The sequence below is a fragment of the Solanum lycopersicum genome, chromosome 3, assembly GCF_036512215.1.
Source record: "Solanum lycopersicum chromosome 3, SLM_r2.1".
Classification (NCBI taxonomy): domain Eukaryota; kingdom Viridiplantae; phylum Streptophyta; class Magnoliopsida; order Solanales; family Solanaceae; genus Solanum; species Solanum lycopersicum.
The window spans coordinates 47,622,893-47,650,776 of record NC_090802.1 but is presented as its reverse complement, the minus strand read 5'-3'; the positions used below and the strand labels follow the sequence as shown (position 1 = coordinate 47,650,776).

Genomic DNA, 27,884 nt, shown 5'->3' with positions numbered 1-27,884 from the left:
CTAAACCACCTAACTCTAGATGACTTAGAATTTGACTAAGCAACAAAACAATTTTGCCCACTAAATCAGTTAACCTTAACTGATTTAGACTTTTACAAACCCAAAACAAATATCTGAATCCTTTATAGATTAGGAACAGATTTACAAAGTAAGTACATAGACATAAAGCTCTAAATACAACAAAAATTCTTCTTTACTCTATCAGGTCCTTCTGTTGAGTTGAGCAATGTTCTTTCTTGAAGATGGCCTTATGTTCAAGCTTGTGAATTTTCAGAGAAAATCCAAGTTTAATTTGCCAAGTCTTGAATTTGTGTTTGTTGGAAAGAGATAATATCATTTCCCACAAATTCGTTGAAGTCATCCCATTGGCTGAAGGCCTGCTGTTGGAAAAGCTGTGCACCTACCGCATCAGAGATAACAGCTTTTCTGACTGCTGTCTTTTCGTCCTTTTCACGTCGCTGTCTTGCAGGTACCAGGTCCCTTGCTTGCGGGAACCAGGTCCCTTGCAAACTTCTGTATGAGTTCTTGAAAAGGCTTGCTGGCTGACTTTCTTCTTTGGATGAATGAATATAATATGGTGTTTGTCATGCTAAAAGTATCAAACATAAAAAGTTATTATCCGTTTGACAAACACCCTCCTCCATTCTGATTGGTGTAGTACACTGACGCCTTACCAACCTCTGACGTGACAGCTTTACAGCTGTAACCAATTATGTATGTGATGGAGGAAACTCTGCATGGTACCAGGTCCCTGCATTTGTGAGGTACTGAAACATACAATATCGTCAGCTCTTCTTATTGGTGTAGGATACTGCACTTTTCACCTACCACCTGACATGACAGCTTTTATGACTGTACCCCATTTGTATCTGGACGAGAGCACTCTGCCAGGAACCAGATCCCCGCATTTGTGAGGATCATCAAAACACCTAGAATATAACATTTTCCCCCTTTTTGATGATAGCACACAAATATACCTCACACTGAGTTTATCATTCATCTTATTGTCAGCAGTTCCAATAACAAGGATTTAGTTCCTTGTTAGATCTATAAGTTTGTTAAATCATCAAAACTTCATATCAAGTTCGAGCTATCATCTTAACTCAGCTTCGAACTAACATTTTCCCCCTTTTTGATGATAACATACTTATTCACCAGTTCCCCCTATCAAAAAGAATTCTTAGAGTAACTTGAGTTCATCATCTCAAAGTTTGTCAACTCATCAAAATATCAACATAGCATTTTCCTCCTTTTTGATGATGACATACTTATTCATCAGTTCCCCCTATCAAAAAGAATTCTTGGGGGTAACTAGAGTTTAATCATACCTAAAGTTTGTCAAATCATCAAAACATCAACATATCATCTTCCCCCTTTTTGATGATGACAAACATCTTCTTCCCCCTATCAACAGGACCAGGTCCTCGTCAGGTAGCAAGCATTTATTCCCCCTATTAGCATGACCATATCTTTTCAAGTAGCTACCATTGATTCGTCCTATCGATGTGACCATGTCTTCTTCAAGCAGTTATAACACTATTGATCTCATACCTTACCTTAACAACTTTCCCCCTTTTGACATCATAAAAAAGGGTTAAAGCAGTAAACCAAGTTGACAAAAATATAGTTCTTGCAAATTCATGGCCACTTGGGCAACACAGAGCATGAGTAAAAAGGCATAAAGTAATGAGACAAGTCAGTAGAAACAAGACATTTTACATTCATAAACAAAAGATCAGTCATCAAAGCATTGCATGTATGATTACAGATGAAAACAAGAACAATGCCCAAGAGATAAATAAGGACTGACATAGAGAGGTAGGAAGAGAAGGGATGATTTAGAGGCAAGGGATTGAAAGAATAGAATTAGTAGAGCATATCCCTAGCATAAGATTTCAAGAATTTTCTCTTAGCGTACAACATGATGTGCAGCCCAACCTGTATGTTTAACCTTTAGAGCTACCAATTTTTATTTTTATTTTTTTTGGCACCTGGTCCCTCTGACAGTGTTGTTTCAGAAGATGGACTTTTAAAGAACCCATTTCAGTATTCCAGTTAACACGAGCAACTGTCATAGCTTCCAACATCAGCCTGGGTTTTTCATAACAGAAAGATTGGTAACACAAACAACTCAAGGCCACCGAGATGAATAGATCAAAAATTGAGGAACCAAGAAGATTTTATTTCTTTTTTTTTACACACCTTCCTCTTCAGAAAACTTTGAGTTCTCAGAATATCAACTTCTCCCTTTTTTTAGCATCATCTTTTCCACTTCTTCATTTTTCATGGAGGACCAGATCCCTCTTCACACTTGAAACATTTTCATCAAAGAATTCTCCAGCAAGAATCAAGGGGTTAACAATTTGAAGTGTGTTTGAAATGAAGAGAAAAAAAAATTTCGAAGCACCTTGATATTTGGAAGGCAACTTGATTTTTCTGGGGAAATATAAAGAAATATGGAATATAAAGAAAGAGAAAATAAGGTATCATTTTGGCACTCAAAAGATGAGACAATAGTCAGATTCTTGAAGGACAGACATGTGGCAATTTCAATGGCTCTCATGCATAATTCAAACTGCAATGTTAAGATTTCTAACCTTCGAGAAAGAACCAGGTCCCTCTCTGTTGTTTGAATGTCATTGCCTAGATCTATCCTGACCTCCCTTTTTCTTCATCCCCTTTTCCATGTGTGTATACCTACAAAAGGTATGAAACTGAATTTGCTAAAACATACATAACCGAAAAGCAAAGATACCTGCTCCCTTTTCAGAGTCATTGAAAGAGTTGATTGCTTCAGGTAGGATCCATTCAAGAAGGTTTTAGCATTTCCATCATCATCTTGATTTATTCAGCCAGATTTTTATGAGCTTCAAGATGTTTCTTGATCCACAAGAGTTGACCCCATCAAGCTGCACTTGCTACATTTATTACCTCAATTGATGAAAGAGCAATTGAATCTTGCCTTTTAACAAAGCTTCTCTTCACACAACACCTCAAAGATTGCCTCAAAGATGACATCATCAATATGTACCTGAATGATCAGCAGTTCCTTGCATATTGAATTCAAAGAGAAGATTTTTTGACATTTTTACCTCTCTTGAATACATTGTTGAGGAGCAACTTGGACAACCAATCAGCTTGTTGGGGAACCGACTATCAGAGTTTGCTTCTTTCAAACTGAGCTTGATTAGTTCTTCATTCTAGCCTTCAAAATTCACATTATCAGTTTGAACTGCATCATCTTTATTCATCACTGTCTAGAAGACCAGGTCCCTCATCAGGTTTATCATCTGCATCATCTTCTTTGAGATTGTTGGATTCATGAGGATGTTTTTCAGCAAACTCACTATTTAAACCATCTCTCTGATTCTGAAGCAACTCTTCTATCTCAAAAACTTCTTTCCTTGCAACTTCTAAAATCTTCTAGACTCATCAATAAACACATGACCATTTTTAGTATACCCCTGATAAGCCTTGCTGGAGGAAGAGTGTACCACAATTATTCTTTTATCAATGTTGAGATCAAACTTCTCATTATCATCATTTTGGTCACAAACATGTACCATTTATCACTTCAGTCGAAAGTTTCTTGAAAGATTCAAAGTCTGCATATTTCACCTGAAGGAGGTCTGATCTGCTTCTCCTAAACATCATCATCACAACCTTTGTCATTTGCAAATATTATTTTATGCAGACTGGAACAGGTCCTCTGACACAGGTTTGTACAGCAAAGCAACACTCATGAGCACGTCTTCTTAATCGTACCTCAACATTCATACCTTGAGCATTAAGTTCAGTGAGACTATCACAATGAGCAGTAAACAGATCAGCAATATACATGTTCTTGCATCTCTTTTCTATCAAAATCATCGACCGAGAGAGCAAGTTTGTGACAAAACAGTTATCAGATAAGAGCTTAGCTTCATTTCATTCATCATAAATCTACACCAATAATGTAGCGTTTCTTGCCATTCGCCAAAAGAGACACCTCCACCTTGAAGTGTCTTGAGAGAGAGGAAGTTCAGTGCTTTGAGCATCCACCATTCATGAATCGACACTGGTTGTTGCCACTTCCTCTCACAAGAATGTCATATCACGTGTTATCCTTGGGAACCCACTTCAGTTGAAGTTCCCAGTAAGCGGATAAAGGAGTGATAAGAGAATTCTTTGTCCAATGAGGCAGATCGATATTTTTCAACTTAGGAACAGAAGCACGACAAGGTCCCTTCTTCTGCAAATTCTTCTGTTGGACATACACAGGACCAGGTCCTTTCTTCAGTCTATTCCGTGGTTTGGAATAGTTTGATGAACTTTCTCCACAATCTTTAAATGCAAGACAGTCTCTTTTGCAACTCAGATCTCCTTTTATGTTGTTTCCTTGACTGAGTATATTTGTAAGGATCTTAGAGGAATTAGTCCATTTGAGGGAATTTTCAAGTTCTTTTTTTACACGGACCAGGTCCCTCTCCAATGCCTGATTTCTCTCGAAAGCCACTTTAATCTTCATTTCAGCAGTATGCAGCTTATTTTCAAGGTCCAACTGCAATCTGCTAGCCTCACTCTTTCCTTTAAAAATTGTAGTAGTCGCCCCTTTTATCTTTTCCTTTAGTTCTAGATTTTCTGTTTCTAGAACAACCATTTGACTTTCAATATCAGATACTTGGGCAACTAAAGCAATTTTTCCATCTTGAAAGATGTCTAGGTTGTTGTTTACGAGATCTTTCTCATCTTTCATCTCACTTATCAAATCAAGTAATACAACAACCAACTTTCTCAACTTACTAGTAGAAAAGGTATTCAAGTTTTGCTTGAAATAAGATAGAGTTACCTTTTCATCAGAATCTTCCTCGTCTGACTTTGCCATAAAATCATTATCTGTGTTTTCAGAATCATCTGAATCACTTGAGGATTTTTCCCATGCAGCCATTTCTCTTTTTACTGCCCCGAAGAAGACTTCTCTTCTGCTTATCTTGGGACAGACCTGGTCTCCTTCTTTGTCTTTACCTTCTGCATTCTTGACAGTAGGAACAGGTTCTTCAAGGAACATGAGCTCATCTGTGATGTTGGAGAATCTGGTGCACACTTTATGAATGAGTTCACCATCATTCATGGTGAAATCTTCAAACTTAGTAGAAAAGAGATCTAGCTTAGATTTCCTTATTTCCTCAGTGCCCTCATAAGTTTTTTTAACAGATCCCAAATTTCCTTGGCTGATTCACAAGATGAAATCAGATCGTATTCATTTACTAAGGCCACACATCAATAGCTTCCTTGCTTTATGATTTTTCTGGACTAATAGTCTGTCAGAGTCATTATATTGTTTTCTAGTTTTGGGAATGACTCTTGTGACCTCTCCATCTTTAACCTCCATAGTTGGCACATAAGGACCTTTACATATGATATCCCATACTTCACTGTCCTCAGCCATGAGATAGTCTCTCATCCGAATCTTCCAATATTTATATAGCTTACTATCAAACAGAGGAGGTCTTGCGGGAGACTGATTTCTTTGCTTATCCAGTAGTGACACCATTTCTCGCAGGAACTTCTCTCTTGGTGTTAACCAGATAGAGAGCACCTGCTCTGATACCACTTGTTGAAATACGTGCGTCCACTACCAGTCAATGGACCAGGTCCCTTGAAACAGCAAAAACAGTGCAGAAGATTAAACAATATGAAGAACACAACACAAGCAGTTTACGTGGAAACCTCCTTGCTCAAGGGAGTAAAACCACGACCTATTGTAGAGGATTTACAACCGTCTTCACTAATCTTCTCAAGCAAAAGTGAAACCAGGTTACAATCAATGTGAGAAAAAGTTATTAATCTCACGATCAAGTAATCTACCTATTACTTGAAGAGCCTAAGAGGATACCACACCGCCCACTAAACCACCTAACTCTAGATGACTTAGAATTTGACTAAGCAACAAAACAATGTTGCCCACTAAATTAGTTAACCTTAACTGATTTAGACTTTTACAAACCCAAAACAAATATCTGAATCCTTTATAGATTAGGAACAGATTTACAAAGTAAGTACATAGACACAAAGCTCTAAGTACAACAAAGATTCTTCTTTACTCTATCAGGTGCTTCTGTTGAGTTGAGCAATGTTCTTTCTTGAAGATGGCCTTATGTTCAAGCTTGTGAATTTTCAGAGAAAATCCAAGTTTAATTTGCCAAGTCTTAAATTTGTGTTTGTTGGAAAGAGATAATATCATTTCCCACAAATTCGTTGAAGTCATCCCATTGGCTGAAGGCCTGCTATTGGAAAAGTTGTGCACCTACCACATTAGAGATGATAACTTTTCTGACAGCTGTCTTTTCGTCCTTTTCACGTCGCTGTCTTACAGGTACCAGGTCCCTTGCTTGTGGGAACCAAGTCCCTTGCAAACTTCTGTATGAGTTCTTGAAAAGGCTTGCTGGCTGACTTTCTTCTTTGGATGAATGAATATAATATGGTGTTTGTCATGCTAAAAGTATCAAACATAAAGAGTTATTATCCGTTTGAGAAATACCCTCCTCCATTCTGATTGGTGTAGTACATTGACACCTTACCAACCTCTGACGTGACAACTTTACAGTTGTAACCAATTATGTATGTGATGGAGGAAACTCTGCATGGTACCAGGTCCCTGCATTTGTGAGGTACTGAAACATACAATATCGTCAGCTCTTCTTATTGGTGTAGGATACTGCACTTTTCACCTACCACCTGAAATGACAGCTTTTATGACTGTACCCCATTTGTATCTGGACGAGAGCACTCTGCCAGGAACCAGGTCCCCGCATTTGTGAGGATCATTAAAACACCTAGAATATAACACTATGTCGCCATAAAATTTCGGGTACAGTTCATAAAGGTATTTATGCATTATCCCACCATCTTTGATGAAGGCGTTAATTTGTTACATGAATGTTACTTGCTTTTTCATTCCTAATATCTTTAGGACTAATCAATTCTAGATAGCTCTATCAAAATGAGACAGCTTAATGAACCATGAGAACACACAAAAGATCAAAGGTTTATTTTCTGTAATAATAATAACTGCAGCAACCTGACTAGTCATATATCATCTTGCTACATTGTTTCAATCATCTGCTGCTCGATTTGTAAAATTAAGTGTTTGGTAATGAAGGAAGAAAAAGCAGCAACTACATTGAACTATCAGGACGGGGATAAAGAGTTGGCAATGTCAATCACAAATCGGTACTTGACATCAGATTTTACAAGTCGTTCCATGGCCAAATTGATGTTGTCCACTTAAATCAGCTCAATATCTGCAGTATTGTTGTGCTTTGCACAAATGTCCAACATTTCCTGTGTCTCTTTCATGCCTCCAATGTCACTTCCTCCAACAAGCTTCCTACCTGTTAGTTTGATAACCAAACTTGCAAGATTAATTATGTATGATCTTGCACTTACAATGGCTGAAAACTAAAAGAAACATCTTGTTATTGTTCCAAATCAGTGTGGCTTACTCGGAAGCTCCAATGGCTTTTCAGGCAATCCAACAGTGATAAGCTTACCATCCATCTTCAGTAAGCTGCGCAACGGAGCCAATGGATGATGGTTTCAATTATGTAATCCATGGTATTCACAGCAACCTTCATAGACAACCACCAAAAGAAATTGTCCATAAAACAACTTTACTTGAATCAGTCCACACATAAATGAATATTGTTCGTTGAGAAAATTCAAGAGTTAGAAGGATGAGGGATCTAGTATTTGGGGATCTAAGATTAGAAGTTTGAAATAATTATGCAAATTTATCTTACAACGCGAGCGGAAACCAGAAAACAAGCAACTAAGCTTAATATTACAATTTAAGTACACAAACAGTGCTTACTATTTAGCGGGACCCCACAAACTTGTAATCGAGCTACATGAAGATTCATGTAGTCCACCTCAACTGATCTTGTGTTGATGCATAGTTGTTATAAAATGCTTATGATCATCTCCAATACTGTATCTATTCTAGTCGATTCATCAAAAACTTTATTTCCAATTTTTCGTTGCAATTCTGTTAAAGATTTCTTATACTGAACTGCTTTCTTAATCTTTTGAAGAACACCACTTGTTTAGGATTCTTAAAATTTTTACTTTCATTTCTCTTTCTACTTACATAACTTCAATTTTGCAGGATCGCTACTAAAACGAAAGCATCCGCACCAACCTTGGTGATGGCCTCATCTTCCTTCTTTGGAGAGGTGCTGATGACAGTAATTTTTAACCCAAAGGCCTTTCAATCTTCACAGCAATGTGACCAAGGCCACCTAATCCAGCAACACCCAAATGCTTGCCTTGTTCGGTCATACCATAGTACTTCATGGGGCTGTATACAGTGATTCCAGCACATAATAAAGGTGCCCCAGCATCAAAAGGTAGGTTTTCAGGAAATTGAACAACAAAGCGCGGATGAACAACTATGATATCAGAGTAACCGCCATAGGTATTTGTACCATCATGATCTGTGGAGTTGTAGGTTTATATCACTTTGGGACAATAGTTCTCCAAGCTCTGTTCACAGATGTCACATGTTTGACAGGAGCCAACAATCACCCCAACTCCAACTCGGTCACCAACCTGGAACTTATGGACACTATTGCCAACTGCTGTCACGACACCAACAATTTCATGCCTGCACACAAATAAATTATTTATGCTGTAATATAAGCTAAACTATAAAATTGCACAAATCATGAAAATTCAAGATATTGTACACTACTATTCAAAGTGATTCTAAGACTGGTAAACCATTAATTGAAGAACCAAAATGGAACATGCTTGTGTTCATTTAGTCAACTCACAGATATGCTTTGAACCAGAATAACAGTAGTTTTTTAGAGTAAATGATTTGAAGCAAATCTAGATATCAGAGAACAGTCACAAGCACTTCTAACTTGGACTAACGTTTCTAACAAACACTATCCAGTGACAATGAACTTGTAATAAAGTACACCTAAAATCATTTTCTCAAATTTTTGTTTCCCTCATGCCCCGTAAATCTTTGGGGCCTCAACTAATCTGGATTTGTACTGCGTAAGACCCATTAAAGGCAGGGGAAAATTTATGTGTGATTTTTGAGGCACGCGAAACCACGGTCTTTCCACAAAACTAGATAGCTTATATTATATAATTGATCTAATTTTATCTGCTGCATCCATCCTACAAAAGCCTTATTAATAGTGCACTTGGTGAAAAGTTTTGCTATTTACCAAGAGGAACAGTGATCAGTTCCCATCTAAATCACCTTAAATGGATATACAGATACTCTATCTAGTCCCTTAGTTATCTTTTGGCGTTTCAATTAAGATTCATCAAAGAGAAACTCTACCTTGTTTATACGAAGCCTAATAATTGTCTACCTATCGTTGGCATTTTCAAGCAAACCTTGTGACAGGGCCTAGTGTAGCCATTCAACATTTAGCTGTGAGGCACACTCCAAGTAAAATCGAGCACCCATTTCCTTAATGACTCAAGAAGTAGAACATATTCCAAATCTCCAAGAGGTTTCTGAACTCAAAAATTATGTGAACCTGATTGTTGTAGGCTCTCTTGGAGAATATTTCTCTTTCTTTCTCCCATTATACCCTTTAATCATCTACTATAATTAACCTGATTAATTCTGTATGTAGAAAGAAAATTAAAAACAATCATAATTTTGAAGAGAACTGCTGATAATTTAACATAAAATTACCCAGGAGAATGGGGTATTTTGTGAATCCCCATTCATTCTTCAATGTATGCAAGTCTGAGTGACACAATGTATCTTCACTGTAAGATCATCATTGCCATTTTATCTTCCATCAATTCAATAAAAAAAATATGTATATAATTATTCACAATTTTTGTTTTGTTTAAAAAATTTTCAGAGAGAATACAACATGCATGTTTATACTCATTAATAAATTCAAAGAGAAGATACCTGCGGGAGAAATGGAAGGGAGAGAGGATTCAAGAGGGGTCCCTGGAGGCCTAGCAAAAGCTTTTTGCGGCTGCTCATTCTCTGTCATTTCTCTAAATCTCTGTCTCTGTCTGTGGTGGAGGAACTTGTTGTACCACTAACTGCTACTTTTTGAAAGTCAATTTTGAGAAATGGGATATGTTCCCTCAATCTCCCCTCTTTTCCACTATAATCCTTTCTCCATATTCGCATGAGTGGTATCAAAATTTTCAAGGAAAGAAGTCTTCGTATTTGATTACAAAGTAAGTGACATTCCTAAAATACATTACAACCCCCTCTAAAGCTCCAAGAGGTCATTTGGTAGCGGGATAAAACAAGCCTTATTCATTTATTAAATTTTGCATGACTTATTCATGTATATAATTAATACGATGTTGACATGTGAATAACAAAAAAATTATTTCTACATATATAATTAGTGGGTAATGCTAAATCACCAGAAATTTAAAAAGTCTATAATATTTTTTTTATTTTAAAATAAACTAATCATTTTTTCATTTTTCAATTTAAAGGTATTAAAGTTAAAAAGGGTAAAAATGATCAAAAATAAATACCATTCAAGCCAAATTTTTTGGCCACAAGGATTTTTTTCATAATTAATATAGTGTTTGGTAGATGGAATATGATTTTGATTGACGATTCTTGAAATTCGCACGACTAATACATGTATAAGTTATGAGGAAATTTGCATATTATTTATGCAGAATAGAATGTGGAATAATTAATACGTGTATAGCTAATACATGAATAAAAAGTTAATATGACAATATTACCCTTATCACTCGTACTTGACTATTTTCTTCTTTTACATAATTAAAGGAATGTTTTAATTTAAATATAAAGTTAAAGAAGGAAAAGGTATAACGGTAAAGAAATGTTTTGATTTTAAAAATATAAGTTTACTAAATTTTAATACAAAAAAACCAACATCTGAAGGAATAATCTATGTATGACTAAACTCTATATAACTTAACTCTAGATAATGAATACTTGTATTACTAATACCCATATAATCAGTGTTTTAAAAAATGCAATTGGGGTGAGTCCCAAGGTGAGCAGCGCGAGACGCAACAAAAACATATCAGGGCACAGTGTAGAGGCGTAGTTCTCGTGGGCGTACTTTCAGGTGCAATATGCGTATTTGTACAAAAACTTACGCTTAATGGATCTTACTAAAATTAGGGATACTTTAGAGAATTCTCACTGTATTTCACTTCCTTATATATTTATGTTTTACATACTTTTTACTTTTTCATTGATGATTCCTATTTCTAAATAGAATTTTCAATTAAAACCCTAACTTTACCTCTTATTCTTTGCAGAAAATCATATTCAATTCCCACCATCCTAAAAGGTACTACGGTTCATATTTATGGAGGCTCTTGACATATGAAATAAAATTGAAAATTTTAGTGTTAGACTGTTGATAGTTCTTGAAAAATGATATAGTTGTCGTGTTTTTGTGCAAGATGAGTGCCAGTTAGCTTTTAATGATGATACTTGTGTGTTCATGACCATATATTGTTGGATGCACTAAACAATCTTCTGTTGATTAATAGAAAATGAAGTTTTTTCCCTCATGTTTTCAACTATTTTAAAGGTATTGTTGTGTTGGTTTAAAGTTTTCTTTCATGATGGTGTTTCTTGCTTATATGTTTAGTTTCGTAGACATAATTTCATAGTTACAACATTATTGTTATGGTGTATCTCATGTATTATGTCATACAATTGTGCCAATAGTTAACTCGTGTAATAGTTATAATTATTTTTTCTATATTTTTATTTTATAATTTTTCTACTTTTATTCTTATTTTATTAATAAAATTAGATATTCGTAGGATTTACGCCCCGTGATATCCATGGGACTTACGCCCCGCGTCTGAGACGTACTTCTCTCCCCATAATAGATAAAACACATTCGCCTTTCACATAACTGCGCATAACTAATACCTGCAGAACTAATATTCACATTACTAATATATGCATAACTAATACCTACATTATTAGTATATGCATAACTAATACCCACATTATTAATATATATATAATTTTATCCAGGTACGAAACGACCTCTAGAGGTCCTTGGCACTAAATCATGATATAAAATTAAAGTCTTATGGAATTGAAGTTTTGTTTGAATTTTTCATTTAATAATTCGACATTTCCTATATTAATAATCAACTACATCAAAAGGTTCAAAACCTTATTAATTTCATACAATGTGACATTTCTCAAGAACCTAGTCTAGGTATGTATAAGAGTTTCTAATACAGAGCTACAATAAGAAAAGAGAAATTCACTGGACAAAAAAGGAGCAAGCCAAGAAAAATTTCAGAGGCAACTGCTATAATTGTAGAAAAACTTGTCACAAATATCTTAACTTTTGTTCCCAAGGAAGGACTGATAATGACAAGATCAAGAGTCAGATAAACATGTTCAAAAAAATGGAGGATACTACAGATATGATTATATATGTATTGTGTCAACTTATGGAGTAATCATAATCGAGAAGATGCAAAGGGTCAGAAAGAACAAGATACAGAGTATAATGGAAGAAAGTGAACTCATTCTCATTAAGTTGAAAGCATCTAAAACAATCTTCTTACATTGCTATGTCTATATAAAGGAAAGTTACTGTGCTAACTAACATTAACAACCTTCTAATCTTATAATTGCTTCTAGAATAATTATCTTAAGAACTGTTCTAATACTAATTGTCACAAGTCTAACCAACACCCCTCCTCAAGCTGATGGTTGAAATAGGTTCTTCAATCCTAGCTTGGAAACTAAGTATTTATGTGGCAGTCTTCCCAAGCCTTTAGTGAGCAGATCAGCTAGTTGTTCTTTTGTCGGTACATGCAGTGTTTAAATCAATCCTTGAACAATTTTTTCTCTTACAAAATGGCAGTCAATATCAATGTGTTTAGTTCTTTCATGAATATTGGATTAGCAGCAATTTGAATTGCAACTTTGCTATCACAAAACAAATGTACATACTGCTTAATGTTAACTCCTAGTTCTTTGTACAAACCTTCCAGCGAGGTTATTTTAGCAACTGTAGATGCCATGGCTCTGAACTCAGCCTCTGCAGAGCTCCTTGCTATGTATCCTATTTCTTATATTTCCAGGATATTAAGGCATCACCAAACTTCACAGTGTACCCTATTACTGATCTCTTGGACTCAAGACATCCACCCCAATCAGAGTCACAATAGGCTACTAGTTTGCCTATGCTTTTTGAAGGCATTAACAGTCCAAGACCTGGTTCAGCTTTGACATATCTGACCACCCTTAGAGTTGCCTCCATATAGGATTGCTTAGGCTTGTGCATAAATTGACTCAATACTTGCACAACATAAGATATGTCCACTCTAGTCATTGGTAAGTACAAGAGTCTTCCAATTAGTCTCTGATATGGACCACCATCATCTAATAACTTATCGTTAGGTTCCATTTTTTCTCTTTTACTTAACTGTCATACTCAAAAGAGGTCAGCTTGACATTGGCTTCTAGAGGTGTGTTAGCAGGTTTAGCACCTCCAAGCCCCATTTCTGATATCAACTCTAGAGCATACTTCCTTTGTCTTATATGAGTTCCCTCTTGTGATCTAGCAAAATCCATACCCAAAAAGAACTTCAATTGACACAAGTCTTTCATCTTAAACTTCAACTTCAGATCATTTCTTGTCTGCAAAATCAATGTATGACAACTAATAATTACCAAGAGATCATCTACATATACTAATACCACAACTAGATGAATTCCAGTATTTTTGGTAAATAATGAATAGTCAAAATGACTTTGTTTAAAACCAAATATTAATAGAGCCTCACTAAGTTTCTTGTTCCATTGCCTAGGTGTTTGTTTCAGACCATAAAGGGATTTGTGCAGTCTACATACTTTATCAGTCCCCCGGTGGCTGCCAAACCCTTAAGGAATGGTCATGTAGACCTCTTCACAGATATCACCTTGGAGAAATGCATTATGCATATCCATTTGGTAGATAAACCACTTCTTTGCTGCTGCTAGGGCCACAACAGACCTGACAATCACCATCTTAGCAACCGGAGAGAAAGTCTCGGTATAGTATTGTCCCTCTTTCTAATTAAACCCTCTAGCAACCAACCACACCTTATATCGTTCAACCTCCCATTAGCTTTGTGCTTGATTTTGTACACCCACTTGCAACCAATGAGAGACTTATCTGAAGGAAAATCAACTATACTCCATGTCTGATTATCCAACAAAGCATCAATATTAGGCTTCCTGGCTGCAATCCATTTAGTATATGAAGTAGCTTCAGAGTAGAAGAAGGTTCCAAAATAGTTGAGTAAGCTGCGAAAGCTGAGCAGTAAGATGGAGAGATCTGATCATAGTCCACATAATTGGAAATAGGAAAGCGATAGGGGGCCTTTGTTCTTCTAGGAGCAATATAGTCCTTCATCCAGATGGGAGTTTTTGGAGTTCTATAGGACTTTCTAACTGGTTTAAGTGATGGAGACACAGGCAAAGGAGCAGCTTAAAATGATGAGGGGAACTCAGGTATTTCATGTGGGGAAGGATTGACTACAACAACCCTTGGAGAGGGATCATGATCATGAGGAACATATATATGATCAATTGACAGTATTTAGTAGAACATAAAGGAGCAGAAATTATAGGAGGAAATGTATTGGACAAGTGTTGGAAGGGAAATACATCTTCCTTAAACACTACATCTTGACTAGTTGTAAATGTTTTTTCCTGCAAAATGTATATCTTGTAGACTTTTTGAGTTAAGGAGTAACCAAGGAAAATAACTGGAACAGCTCTAGGTGCAAACATTCTGACTTCTTCAAAGAAGGTGACATAATCGAGACAACCATAGACCTTTAAGTGAGACAAATCTGGTGTAGTCTTAGAGAGAATCTAAACTGGTACTTTACCATGAGAGCATGAGAGGGAAACCTGTTGATCAAATACACTACAGTGGTCACACGATCCCCCCAAAATTTGAGAGGAATACTTGCTTGAAATCTAATAGCTCGAGCACTGTCTAAAATGTAACTATGCCTTCTCTCACCCACTCAATTTTGTTGAGGAGTATAAACACAAGAACTCTTATGAAATATCCCTAAGGATTTGAGTAAGCTAGAAACTTGAGAGTTAAAAAACTCACAACCATTGTCAGTTCTCAAAATTTTAATGATTGCAGAATGGACATTTTCATCATGAGCAAAATATCAGTCAAAGCAACTATAACTTCTGACTTGGAATTCAACAAAAATATCCATGGTATACCTAGAATAATCATCCACCAAGTTTAAAAAATTCTTTTTCCCATTATAAGTAGGTACCTTATAGGGACCCCACTAATTACCATGAACAATATTAAAGTACGCAGCAGACTGTGAAGTACTAAAAGGGAAAGGAATTCTTGTTTGTTACCTAAAGGGCATAGTAAAATGTTTATGATCAAAGTTTATATTGTCAATACAACAATTCAAGTTGTTCAACTGCTTCAAAGTATGTATCAAGCCCGGAGCTACCCCAAAGACGGGTAGACAGAACCTAGGACCACAAGTGATCCCAAGCTAACCCTACTAGCATGAAGATAATAAACTGTTGCGGAAACTAAATCATAATTTTAGACTGAAAAGATGGGGAATACCAATATTTTATAACTGAGATATTTGAAAACAATGAGTTTAATACAAAGGAAATATTAACTCAATACTAAGATGAAACTAACTATGTCTGAAAATAACCTCTAAACTGGACTAGAAATACTGGGATAAGCCCCAGCTAAATCTAGCAAAAACTGAAACTAAATGACTAAATACTGAAAAGAAACTCGTGACTATTGTCCTCGGAGAATGAGGACTCACCACTGAATCTGCTGAACTGAAGATCGAAAAATCGATCTTTGCGTGATCTGGATGTTAAGAACCTGAACCTATATCACGAGAAGATGTAGCACACGTATGCGTTAGTATTTGAAAGGTACTGAGCATATATGATAGAATAAAGATAAAATAAAACATAATTGAACAAGAACAAAAGCAAGTATAATAATCGGAACATGATATAGAGAATTCTGAGCTAATTGAATGAAATGACTAATTTATAACATGCTGAAACTGGATATTGAGTATACTGATAATGGTCAATGCAAGAGAGTCTAACTGGACTATGGGAGCTACTAATAACCGATAATAAAACCATATTGAGATAAATGTGGAGTCAAATGTATACGCCTCATCAAGAGGACCCAAAATACCCTGCCAAAGGTATAAAGGCATGCTGGCGGGATCACTAAACTGATTGCCCATAGAGGGGACTTACAACCTACTTGGCTAGTAATTCTGGGACTAATTAGGTACGTCGAACCCTAGTCTAACTCGGTATTATGCTACTCCCATGAATTATGTAATTAACTGATTATGACTGAGTTTATGATAATACTGGATAGCTCAAAATAGAACATGCAAACTGAGAATACAACAATTAATCTGGTAATTATGCATTTATAACTGAGGCATGTTATATATGAAATAACTGAAATATCTGACCTAGCATGTGTAATTCAAGAACTAAAGAAATACATGGCTAGGGTTCTGAAATTCATGCAATAAACCGAATAATAACATGATAATCTGATTTGGAACATATAACTAATAATTTCATGAAGTTCTATTGAAGTTCTAGAAACCCTAGGTCTAATCATGATACGAGAATCAAGAATCTGACTGAAAACTAGGGACCCATTGGGTGAAAGGAACCCACTAGTGAAATCCCACATACATGGTGGTGAAATTCATAGAGAAACACTTAGATTTCAGGGCTGGAACTGCTGGAACCTTGTTGCATTCTTGAACTAGGTTTCTTGACCTTTTTCTGCGTTCTTGCTTCTAATTTTCTAAGTTTTGATTTAATGATTTGACTTAAGGTGAGTTTTAGTTATGTTTTAGGCTTAAATTGACTAAAATTTGATAATTTAGGGTCAAAACGACTTATCTTAGGGTTTAAACGAAGTGAGCAAGAGCAAAATACACCTTGGTAAAGTGTTGTCGGACCAAATGATGACCAGGACTGACGTTCTGTTGTTCCATCGATGGTTTGTCATTTGGTCCGTAGGTTGGGCCTGTTCGACAGGTCTTTACTAAAAACGGGCATACTTTTGAATCGGAGGTTGGATTTTAGCAAGTTTGGTTGTCTGACCAAGTGTGGGGTTACGAAGCTTGTGACGGTTCATCATGGCTATGACGGTCCGTCCTGCAGGTTCGTCGTGAAGATCAGAGAAGTGATCCCAGTACCCAGATTCCAAGAGTTGAAGTATTTTGAAAAGAAGACCCTCGACGGACCGTTACGCCTATGACGGTCCGTCATACTTGCCGTTGAGGGGAATGAAGAAAGCAGCAGAAGAAATTGCACCAAGTATGGGACGACGGAGTCCATGACGGTCCGTTGTGACTAAGACGGTCCGTCACGTGGTCCATCGACCCAGCCGCGTTTTGGCAGATTTCCAGTAATTACAATCCTTGTTTAATTAGGTTTTTATTTTTTATAAATAGTTCGAAAAACCTCGTTTTTGAGGTTAGACTCTGCTAGATTAGACATCATATTATTAGACTTTGTGTATTAGTGTTTGATTTTTGGAGATTCTTACAAGTGATTTTTGGTGATTAATCAAGCAAATTTTCGGACTTTATTCTTTCTCATTGATGTAAGTACATGAATCCTTATTTAATATATTTGAATATTGTTTTATGGCTATGAGTAACTAAACTCCATAACTAGGGTTGTGGGAACCATAGGCTAATAATGAGATAAACCCTAGCTAAGATAACAATTCTAGAATAGTGTCTTGCATGTATTAATAATTTTTTCGCTTAGAAGTCCTTTTAACGGATGATCAACGTTAGAACTCGCCTTAATGCTACTTGCCGGACCAAGGAGGTAGATAATAGGAAAAGAATTATTAACATAGATTTAGTGTATACTATCTAATAGGCTAGTATTGATTGGTACGAGGTAATAACTTAGTCAAATATCGAATACGATGCTTAATATGAGGTAAAGATAAGAGTTAGGAAAGTAACACACGTAGCCGGACCAAGGTGCGTAGTGATATTTTCTAGATGCCAAACAAAGGATTTAGAAATACATAACTTATCACTTTGCATGCAAGATACTAGGAAAGAATTGTTATAGTTAGAATTATCAAGTTATGAACCTGTGGGGAACACGTAAACCCTAGTTACTTTGATTAATTGATTAAAATTCAACTTTCAAAACTGTTAAGTGTCTCTTTCAATTTCGTTAGTTATTTTTACTCATTAGGAAATACAAACCCCCCTTTTTATGTTTTTACTTTCTAAGGAAGTCATCAACCGAACAATAGTAATAACAAGTTGAAGTTAAGTATAGACTATTTTCCTCGTGGGAACGATCCCAACCTCACTAGTTGGGTTATTTACTTGACGCGACCGCTTTACTTCTCTGCTGAGGTTCCCGCACCCGCCACTGCTGCAGCGTCAGCCTCGTCTGATGAGGCTGATAGTTCAGACTCTACATCCGGCGCACCACCTCAGGTCCCCACACCAGCCTCTGACCAGCCAAACCGGTGGTGTGTCGACGGCCAATTTCAAGTTTACTCCGATGCCAAGTTCCTGACTGATAAAGGAGTAATGACTCAGACACTCACCTTGGAGCGGCGGGTACTTACAGGGAGTCTCCTATCGATGCCGGAGATCCACAACCTCTTCACCAGGCATCGCTTAGAGTGGAAAACCCGTCCGTTGGGACGATACAGCGAGGAAATGGTCCGAGAGTTCTACGCATCCTACGTAGCGACTCTCCGATCACAGATCGATAGGAGGGCTTCTCCCGCTAAACAGGCCCCACTGGAGCAGGTTAGAGTTCGGGGCGTGCAGGTTGACATTTCCCTGCCAGCCATCCGCCTGTTTCTATACGGCGAGATTGCAGATGCTACTCGGACCCCCGTCAGTTCCGAGTTTGACTACTGCTGGCAGATAGTAAATGATGGACAGTTTTTGCGCGAGCCAGCACTGAGAGATACCACCAAGAGGTGGATGGCCCTGCACCTGTGAGTAGATGGAGAGGGTGCCGATTGGGTCACTGAGCCTAAGGGGGCCATCAAGAAGGCCAACCTCACGTTCATCGCAAAGTTCTTGTGGCTGCTTGTCTGTCACTGCCTTTCCCCCACAGCTTCTAATAACATCGTCACCTGGGATCGAGTAGTATTGATGGCGGCGATGATAGCCGAATTCGAGGTCGACTTCGCATGGCTTCTCCAGGGAGTCATGCACGAGAGGGCATTTAAGGTCACTACTACCTACCCCTTCCCGTGTATGATCTTTGCCCTTTGCAGGTCCGCAGGTGTGCCCATATGGCACATAGATCAGTTGAAGATCCCGCAGGGCACCGTTGACGTCGGCCTCATTAGAGACGAGGCCAATAAGTTGGCCCCACGTAGAGGGCCCTGTCCAGAGCTGCCACCACTTGCTGATAATCTTGCGGATACGGTAGCCCAGACCCACGCAGCTACACAGGCGTCCATTGACACTACCCCGGTCGAGTCTATCCCGGGTAGTAGCCCAGCCCCAAGCTTCTCTCGCACAACCCCTCTACCGGTACTGGTCCCGCTTACTAGGGTCCAAAAACTAGAGGCACAAATGGCCACTCTTCTGCATCATATCCAGCCGTGGATACAGAAGTTGATTACTGAGTCTGAAGCGCGTCTAGAGAGGAAGATGCAGCAGTTTACTACCTACCCCTTCCCGGCGATGATAGCCGAATTCGAGGTCGACTTCGCATGGCTTCTCCAGGCAGTCATGCACGAGAGGGCATTCAAGGTCACTACTACCTACCCCTTCCCGTGTATGATCTTTGCCCTTTGCAGGTCCGCAGGTGTGCTCATATGGCACATAGATCAGTTGAAGATCCCGCAGGGCACCGTTGACGTCGGCCTCATTAGAGACGAGGCCAATAAGTTGGCCCCACGTAGAGGGCCCTGTCCAGAGCTGCCACCACTTGCTGATAATCTTGCGGATACGGTAGCCCAGGCCCACGCAGCTACACAGACGTCCATTGACACTACCCCGGTCGAGTCTATCCCAGGTAGTAGCCCAGCCCCGAGCTTCTCTCGCACAACCCCTCTACCGGTACTGGTCCTGCTTACTAGGGTCCAAAAACTAGAGGCACAAATGGCCACTCTTCTGCATCATATCCAGCCGTGGATACAGAAGTCGATTACTGAGTCTGAAGCGCGTCTAGAGAGGAAGATGCAGCAGTTTACAGAGCAGAAGATTGCTGAGGTCAACCAACGTCTGGACGCCTTTGAGTTGAGAGTGTTAACCCGTCCAGCCCCTCCGGTGGATGTGTCGACTCTACAGGCTGTAGTCGACAGTCTTCATGCCAACAGCGACACGATCCTAGAGGCGAGGGTGCCGGAGTCTGCGGCCCTTTCTGTCGAGCCTGCTGAGGACACCGTGCTAGCAGCCCTATTTACTACTTCAGACATTCCACCACCTCTCCCTCGAGAGACTGCCAAGAGGCATAGGGGTCGAGCAGAGGATGAGGCGCGAGCAAGGAAGAAGGAGCGCCGAGAGATGGAGGCTACGAGGAGAGCCTCACTTGCTGAGGAGGAGGCGCACCAGATCAGAGCATCACAGTTAGCGGCAGGGGCGTCTACCTCCCGCACTGTAGAGACAGCAGGAGGACTGATAGTGTGGGTGTTGCTGAGGACACCACTGAGGGTGTCCAGGTTGCAAAGGACGTGGGTTCCAGGGAACTGGACCCACCATCTTGCTGATCGACGACGCTTTGCGCCACAGGTTTGCTTCACCTACCACTCTAATATTTAGATTTTTTATGCATTGGGGACAATTGCATGCTTTTTTTTGTTGGGGGTGGGGTAAATAGAAAGTGAGTGTAGGGTGAAGTCTAAGTAGCCCAACTCACTATCCTCTTTTGGGGTTTTCTTGCCTGTGTTCTTTTTCCCCAAAAGACTGATTACTTTTTCTGTTGAACCGGCATGTTTATATCTTTTCTACATAGTTTAACTCTGAAGCATGATGGCTAAAATGATATCCTGAGAAAACTGGAAAATGTTGCATGACTAGGCATAGTAACTGACAATTGTGTGGCTCTAAGCATGAAATAGAATTACACCATTGCATTACACTAAGTCTTCAATTCGAACTAAATATCTAATAATCTGGTATAGTGATGAGATTTTAAGTGAGTGTGAGGAAATTTGAATAGTCCACTATTGGTACTGAGCTAGAACTTGCCTGGTTAGTCCTGCTAGAAGTAAGTTGTGACGGACAATTAGGAAAAGATCATAGGCCCTTATTCAAGATAGCCCATTTCTAGCCTAAATAAAAGAAACCAAATGAAAGTTATCCTTCTTTGATCCAAATAATCTGAGCTTAAAATTAGACCTTTTTTTTTCACCCCAACTGATCTTTTTCAAGGAACAATATGTTGGCCCTGGTCCCTCCTTGGACATGTGCACCTCAGCTTATGCCAAAAGCATAAGTTGAGGGTGGATAATGCATAAACAACCTTCGTTATGGCCCTGACCCGACTTTGGGTATTGTTTACCTTGACTCATGGAAAAGCCATGAGTTGAGGGTGGCTGTTTTGAGGAATGCTCTGGAAAGTGGGGTTGAAAGAACAAAGAGAGAGAAAGAACAAAAGTAAAGTGACTCAAGAACTCGTTGAAAGAAAAGTAAAGAAAAAGAGAAATACACAAGAATTACAAACAAGAAAAGAAAAGAGTCACTTACACAAATAAAGAAAGAAGGGAAATAGCAAGGTGAAAGAATGGGAGAAACTGGGCGAGATAAAGTGATAGAAAGTGGAAGGTTTAGCCGATATGTCAAGGAGGGCAAAAAGTCACTAAAGTATACCTAAATATACCCTACCTGACTCTGAGCCTATGTTACAAGCTAAAAAAAGTCCTATCGTGATCCTAAGGGTTGTATAGCAAACTTAAGGTAGTGAAAATAAGGGCAAGCTTATGGCAATAGGTATGAATGAGTGTGACTTTGTTCTGAGAGAGAGTGTTGAAAAGTAATCCTTATACTCAAACTGAAATCATTGTGTGAAAAATGAGGATTTTTTTTGAAGTGAGGACACTAGTTGCAATACCGGAATTGTTAGTACCTCGGTGAGAAATTGAGGAGTATAGGTGTTAGTGCATGGTGAGTCTGTATCATGTTCGAATCCCACAAAATTCAAGCCTAATAGTGATAGCATGCATAGATTTGATGAGATTAATCGGGATTGATAGTCAAATGATTGCAAAGGATAAAACATGAATACTATTGTACAAAGATTGTGTAGTGAGTCATAGTGTGTCGCTTGAGGACAAACAACGAATTTAAGTTGAGGGTGTTGATATACCGTGGTTTCACGGTATAATTAATACTTTTTCCTTAAGTTTAGTTTGTCCGAAAGCCTTTTTGTGCTAATTTTGATATAAGTTTCTCTTTGTTTTGCAGGAAATCTGTCCAAAGCTGAATGTGGAGATTTTGAGCAAAAAATGCAAAAGAGACCACCTACGGAGCTTATGATGGTCCGTTATGCTTGTGACGGTCCGTAGGTGGCAGCGTAGAGAAGCTGCTGAAAGAAGATGGGGAAGTCTGACCAAGTGTGGGATTATGAAGCTTGTGACGGTCCATCATGGCTATGACGGTCCGTCCTGCAGGTTCGTCGTGAAGATCAGAGAAGTGATCCCAGTACCCAGATTCCAAGAGTTGAAGTATTTTGAAACGAAGACCCTCGACGGACCGTTGTGCCTATGGCGGTCCGTCATACTTGCCGTTGAGGGGAATGAAGAAAGCAGCAGAAGAAATTGCACCAAGTATGGGACGACGCAGTCCACGAAGGTCCATTGTGACCACGACGGTCCGTCACGTGGTCCATCGACCCAGCCGCGTTTTGGCAGATTTCCAGTAATTACAATCCTTGTTTAATTAGGTTTTTATTTTTTATAAATAGTTCGAAAAACCTCATTTTTGAGGTTAGACTCTGCTAGATTAGACATCATATTATTAGACTTTGTGTATTAGTATTTAATTTTTGGAGATTCTTACAAGTGATTTTTGGTGATTAATCAAGCAAATTTTCGGACTTTATTCTTTCTCATTGAAGTAAGTACATAAATTCTTATTTAATATATTTGAATATTGTGTTTATGGCTATGAGTAACTAAACTCCATAACTAAGGTTGTGGGAACCATAGGCAAATAATGAGATAAACCCTAGCCAGTCTACAACTTCAGCAGCACCATCAAGTCGCGCAACTCAATAGGGTAATTCATCTGGTACTGGTGGCGGTCAGTGCTAGAACATGTTGTATGCTCTTCAGGATCGTCAAGATCAGGAAGGTTCTCCCGATGTAGTTACCGGTAAGTTACGAGTCTTTCACCTTGATGTTTATGCATTGATAGATCCAGGGGCTACTCTTTTCCTGGAAAACAATCGCCAGGATGATTCTTACCACACTTAGGGCAAGTGGGGTAAGTCTTGGTGCCTGAAACAGTTTCCTGAGATTTAAAGCCTGCTGCTCTACCCTTCTGGTCATACCTTTTCTTGGAGGATGGAACACTATCTGACGAAGGTGCGGGAGATAAAAACTTTTATTGACTCTGCGAGCGATTTCCACCACCTGATTTCTGCTGAGAATAGTCATAGTTCCCATTCTTAGCCTTCTTATTCTCCTTAGCTTGTTCCCTAAGATTATCACCCTCTACGTGCTGAGCATGAGTTAAGCCTAGAGATGTTCATATTTCTAAGTAACATAGTAAATCTGCCCTCAGTTTTCACCAAATTCGATACTCCATACAAGAACTTATTCATCTAATCCTTGGAGTCAGCAACCATGTGAGGAGAACACCTGGAGATTTGGTTAAACTTGAGTCCATACTCTTGTACTGTCATGTTACCCTGCCTTGAGTTCATGAATTCTTGGGCTTTTGCTTCTCTCAACTCTATTGGGAAAAACCTGTCGAGGAAAGTCTCACTAAAGCAATCCCAAGTGATAGGAGCTGCATTTGCACCCCTATTCTCTTTCCACTGAGTGTACCAAATATGAGCAACATCTTTCAACTGGTATGATGCCAACTCAACCCGATCATTCCTAGTGACTTGCATGACCTCAAAGATTTTCTTGATCTCATCCAAGAAATTTTGAGGATCCTCATTAGCTTGCGATCCTAAGAACTCAGGCGGATTCATCCTAACGGACCCTTGTTCCTACTGATCCACCATTTCCGTTCACATGAGCATGAACCTGATTGTTCTAGTTAGTCATACTTTGAGCCAACATCTGTATGGCTTTTCTGAACTCAGCATTGGAGAATTCCTGATCTGGGACTGGAGGAGTTGTATTAGCATTGTGTGCATTAGCATTCCATGACTAAGATCTATGTGAAGGAATGATCTTAAGCGCATAACGTCGAGTTAAAATTTAATGAGATCATACTTAATGCACGATAAGAGTAACAAGAGAGTGAAGTTTTACCAAAAACACTTTGTAGTCTCCCTCTTATTAGATGTGGTGCACTTCACACCCACGAAAAAGGACTCTACTTAGTGCGGCTTTTTAGACATCTTAGGACTCTTGAACCTAGTCCTATGATACCAAGTTTTGTCACACCCCGAGCTACCTCCGAGATGCGGACGTGAAACCTAGGACCACTAGTGATCCCAAGCTAACCCTGCTGGCATGATCATGAGCATGCTAAAAAAATAAACCATCGTGGAAACTAAATCATAATTTTAGATTGAAAAGATGGGAAATACTCATATTCTATAACTGAGATATTTGAAAACAATGAGTTTAATACAAAGGAAATATTAACTCAATACTAAGCTAAAATTAACTATATCTAAAAATAGCCTCTAAACTGGACTAGAAATACTGGGACAAGCCCCAACTAAATCTAGCAAAAATGAAAACTAAAAGACTAAACACTGAAAAGAAACTTGTGACTATTTTCCTCGGAGAATGAGGACTCACCACTGAATCTGCTGAAATGAAGATCGAAAATCGATCTATGTGTGATCTGGATGCTAAGAACCTGAACCTACATAACGAGAATATCTAGCGCACGTATGCATCAATACTGTAAAGGTACTAAGCATATAGGATAGAATAAAGCTGAAATAAAACATAATTGAACAAGCACAAAAGAAAGTATAATAATCTGAACATGATATAGAAAATTCTGAGCTAACTGAATGCAATGACCAATTTATAACATGCTGAAACAGGATACTGAGTATACTGATAATTGGTCAATGCAAGAGAGTCTGACTGAACTGTGAAAGCTACATATAATCGATAATAATTCACATGAGCTAAATGTGGAGTCTGATGTATACGCTCCATCAAGAGGACCCAATGTACCCTGCCAAAGGTATAAAGGCATACTGGTGTGATCACTAAAATGATTGCCCACAGAGGGGACTTACAACCTACTTGGCTAGAAGTTATGGGACTATTGGGTACGCTGAACCCTAGTCCAACTCAGTATTATGCTACTCCCATAAATTATGTAACCAACTGATTATGACTGAGTTTTGTAAATGCTGGATAGCTCAAAACTGAATATGCAAACAGAGAATGCAACAATTAATCTGGTAATTATGCATTTATAACTGAGGCATGTATATCTAAAATAACTGAAATATCTGACCTAGCATGTATAATTCAAGAACTAAAGAAATACATAGCTACGATTCTAAAATTCATGCAATAAACAGAATAATTACATGATAATCTGATTTGGAATATATAAATAATAATTTCATGAAGTTTTAGAAACCCTTGGTCTAATCATGATACGGAAATCAAGAATATGACTGAAAACTAGGGACCCAATGGGTGAAAGGAACCCACTACTGAAATCTCACATACCTAGTGATGAAATTCAAATATGAACACTTAGATTTCAGGGCTGGAACTGCTGGAACCTTGTTGAAATTCATAGATGAACACTTAGATTTTTTGGCTGGAACTGCTGGAACCTTCTTGTGTTCTTGAACTAGGGTTCTTGACCTTTTTCTGCTTTCTTGCTTCTAATTTTCTAAGTTTTGATTTAATGATTTGACTTAGGATAAGTTTTAGTTTTGTTTTTAGGCTTAAATTGACTAAAATATGATGATTTAGGGTCTAAACGATGTATCTTAGTGTTTAAACAAAGTGGGAAAAGACCAAAATACCCCTGGGTAAAGTGCTGTCAGACCAAACGATGACCAGGACTGACGGTCCGTCATTCCATCGACGGTCCGTCTTTTGGTCCGTAGGTTGGGCCTGTTCGACAGGTCTTTAGTAAAACGGGCATAATGTTTTACTCAAAGGTTGGATTTTTGCAAGGTCGGTGGTTATGGAAAGAGAATTAAATTATCTATCTGCTTGTAGGTCATGGACACCTAATTCATTTTGTGCTGAGAGTTATGATCATTTTAAGTTGACCCAACTGTATTTTCCCCCTAACTGTCTGCTATTTCTCACCTACGGTCCATCTACAGACCATGCTAATCATTCTTGGCTCTTGTCAGAGTGTGGGTGAATATGGTGTCGATCGATGATCATGGACTACGGGCCATAGTCTGACCTATGGACCGTAGGTCCGTCCGTCGATCATGGCTTAACCAAATTTTCCTGGGCTGAGATTTTGGAGGTTTCTAACCCCATTAACGGATGTGTAGGACGGACCGTGGGTCACTCTACGGTCCATCGATGGCCAGCATCTGTTGTACTGTAGATTTTTAGAAAAATTGGTTTTTGGTCTGTTTTGGATACGGAGTGTTATAGTATGTAGGGAGCATGACCCAATCTTCTGTGCCATAGATCTATCCCTACTTTATTCTTAGAACTCTCTACTAAGACAGAGTGACACCTAGACTTGATGCACTCAGGCTTGTCACATTCTGCATTCATGTATAGAGAATCCAGCACATGCAGACCTAGAACATGTTTACCAGTCCCCTTCACCCTTCCAGTGAAGAGATCCTGAAAAGTATAGAAATCAGGATAGAAATGGACTGAGCAGTTCAATTCCTTGGTAAGTTTGGACACATATAACATGTTATGTTTGAACTCAGGTATATACATCATATTATGTATGTCGTGTCTTTCCAAAATTGTAGAAGAACCTAAGTGACTCACTTTAGTTGTGTTTCCAGTAGGTAGCATAATGTTACCTTTACTTGTATCAAGAAGATATCTAGTGTTGGATAGTAGACGAGGATCACTATCCATATGACTGGTTGCTCCTGTGTCTACTATACATTTATTAGAATTATTAACCATACGTGCAGATAGAGCAGTACCACTAGTCTTACTGTTTTGTCCAATCATCTGTAGAATTTGATTGTATTGCTCAGGTGTAAAATATGGAGCACTTGGATGAGAGTGCTAAGAAGATCTAAACTGTTGTACAAAAGCACCTATAAAATTGAATGAAGTTGCATCCAATGCATTACTAGATTTACCTGCATAACCATCCATGTTTGATGAAGTATCATGTTCACTAGCAAAGTTAACAGCATTGCCATGTCCTGATGATGAAGTTGAGTGGGAGTTAAACTTCTTTGAATTTTGTCTAAAATCTTAAGGATATCAATGCAGGTAGTAAAATCGATCACTCATATGGCCAGAGTAATGACAATAATCACACTACAGATAACTATTTTTCGTGTGTTTAGAGCTAGAGCTTGAGGCATTGCATGAGTTGCTCGACCTAGAGTTGTAGTAGCCATACCTAGTATGCCCTTTCCCAGTGTGACCTTGACTAGAAGTTGGCCTAAATTGTACTCCTCCTCCTCCTCTGGAATTAGACTTAAAATTTCCTTTGTTCGTATAGAATGCAGCTCCTTCATTAATACTGAAGTT

The 27,884-nt window shown here is 38.5% G+C and overlaps 1 pseudogene; it reads right to left on the bottom strand.

The window, feature by feature from the left end:
- Positions 1 to 7,170: 7,170 nt before the first annotated feature.
- LOC101266702 (probable mannitol dehydrogenase) lies at positions 7,171 to 11,359 on the bottom strand (annotated as a pseudogene).
- Positions 11,360 to 27,884: the final 16,525 nt, after the last annotated feature.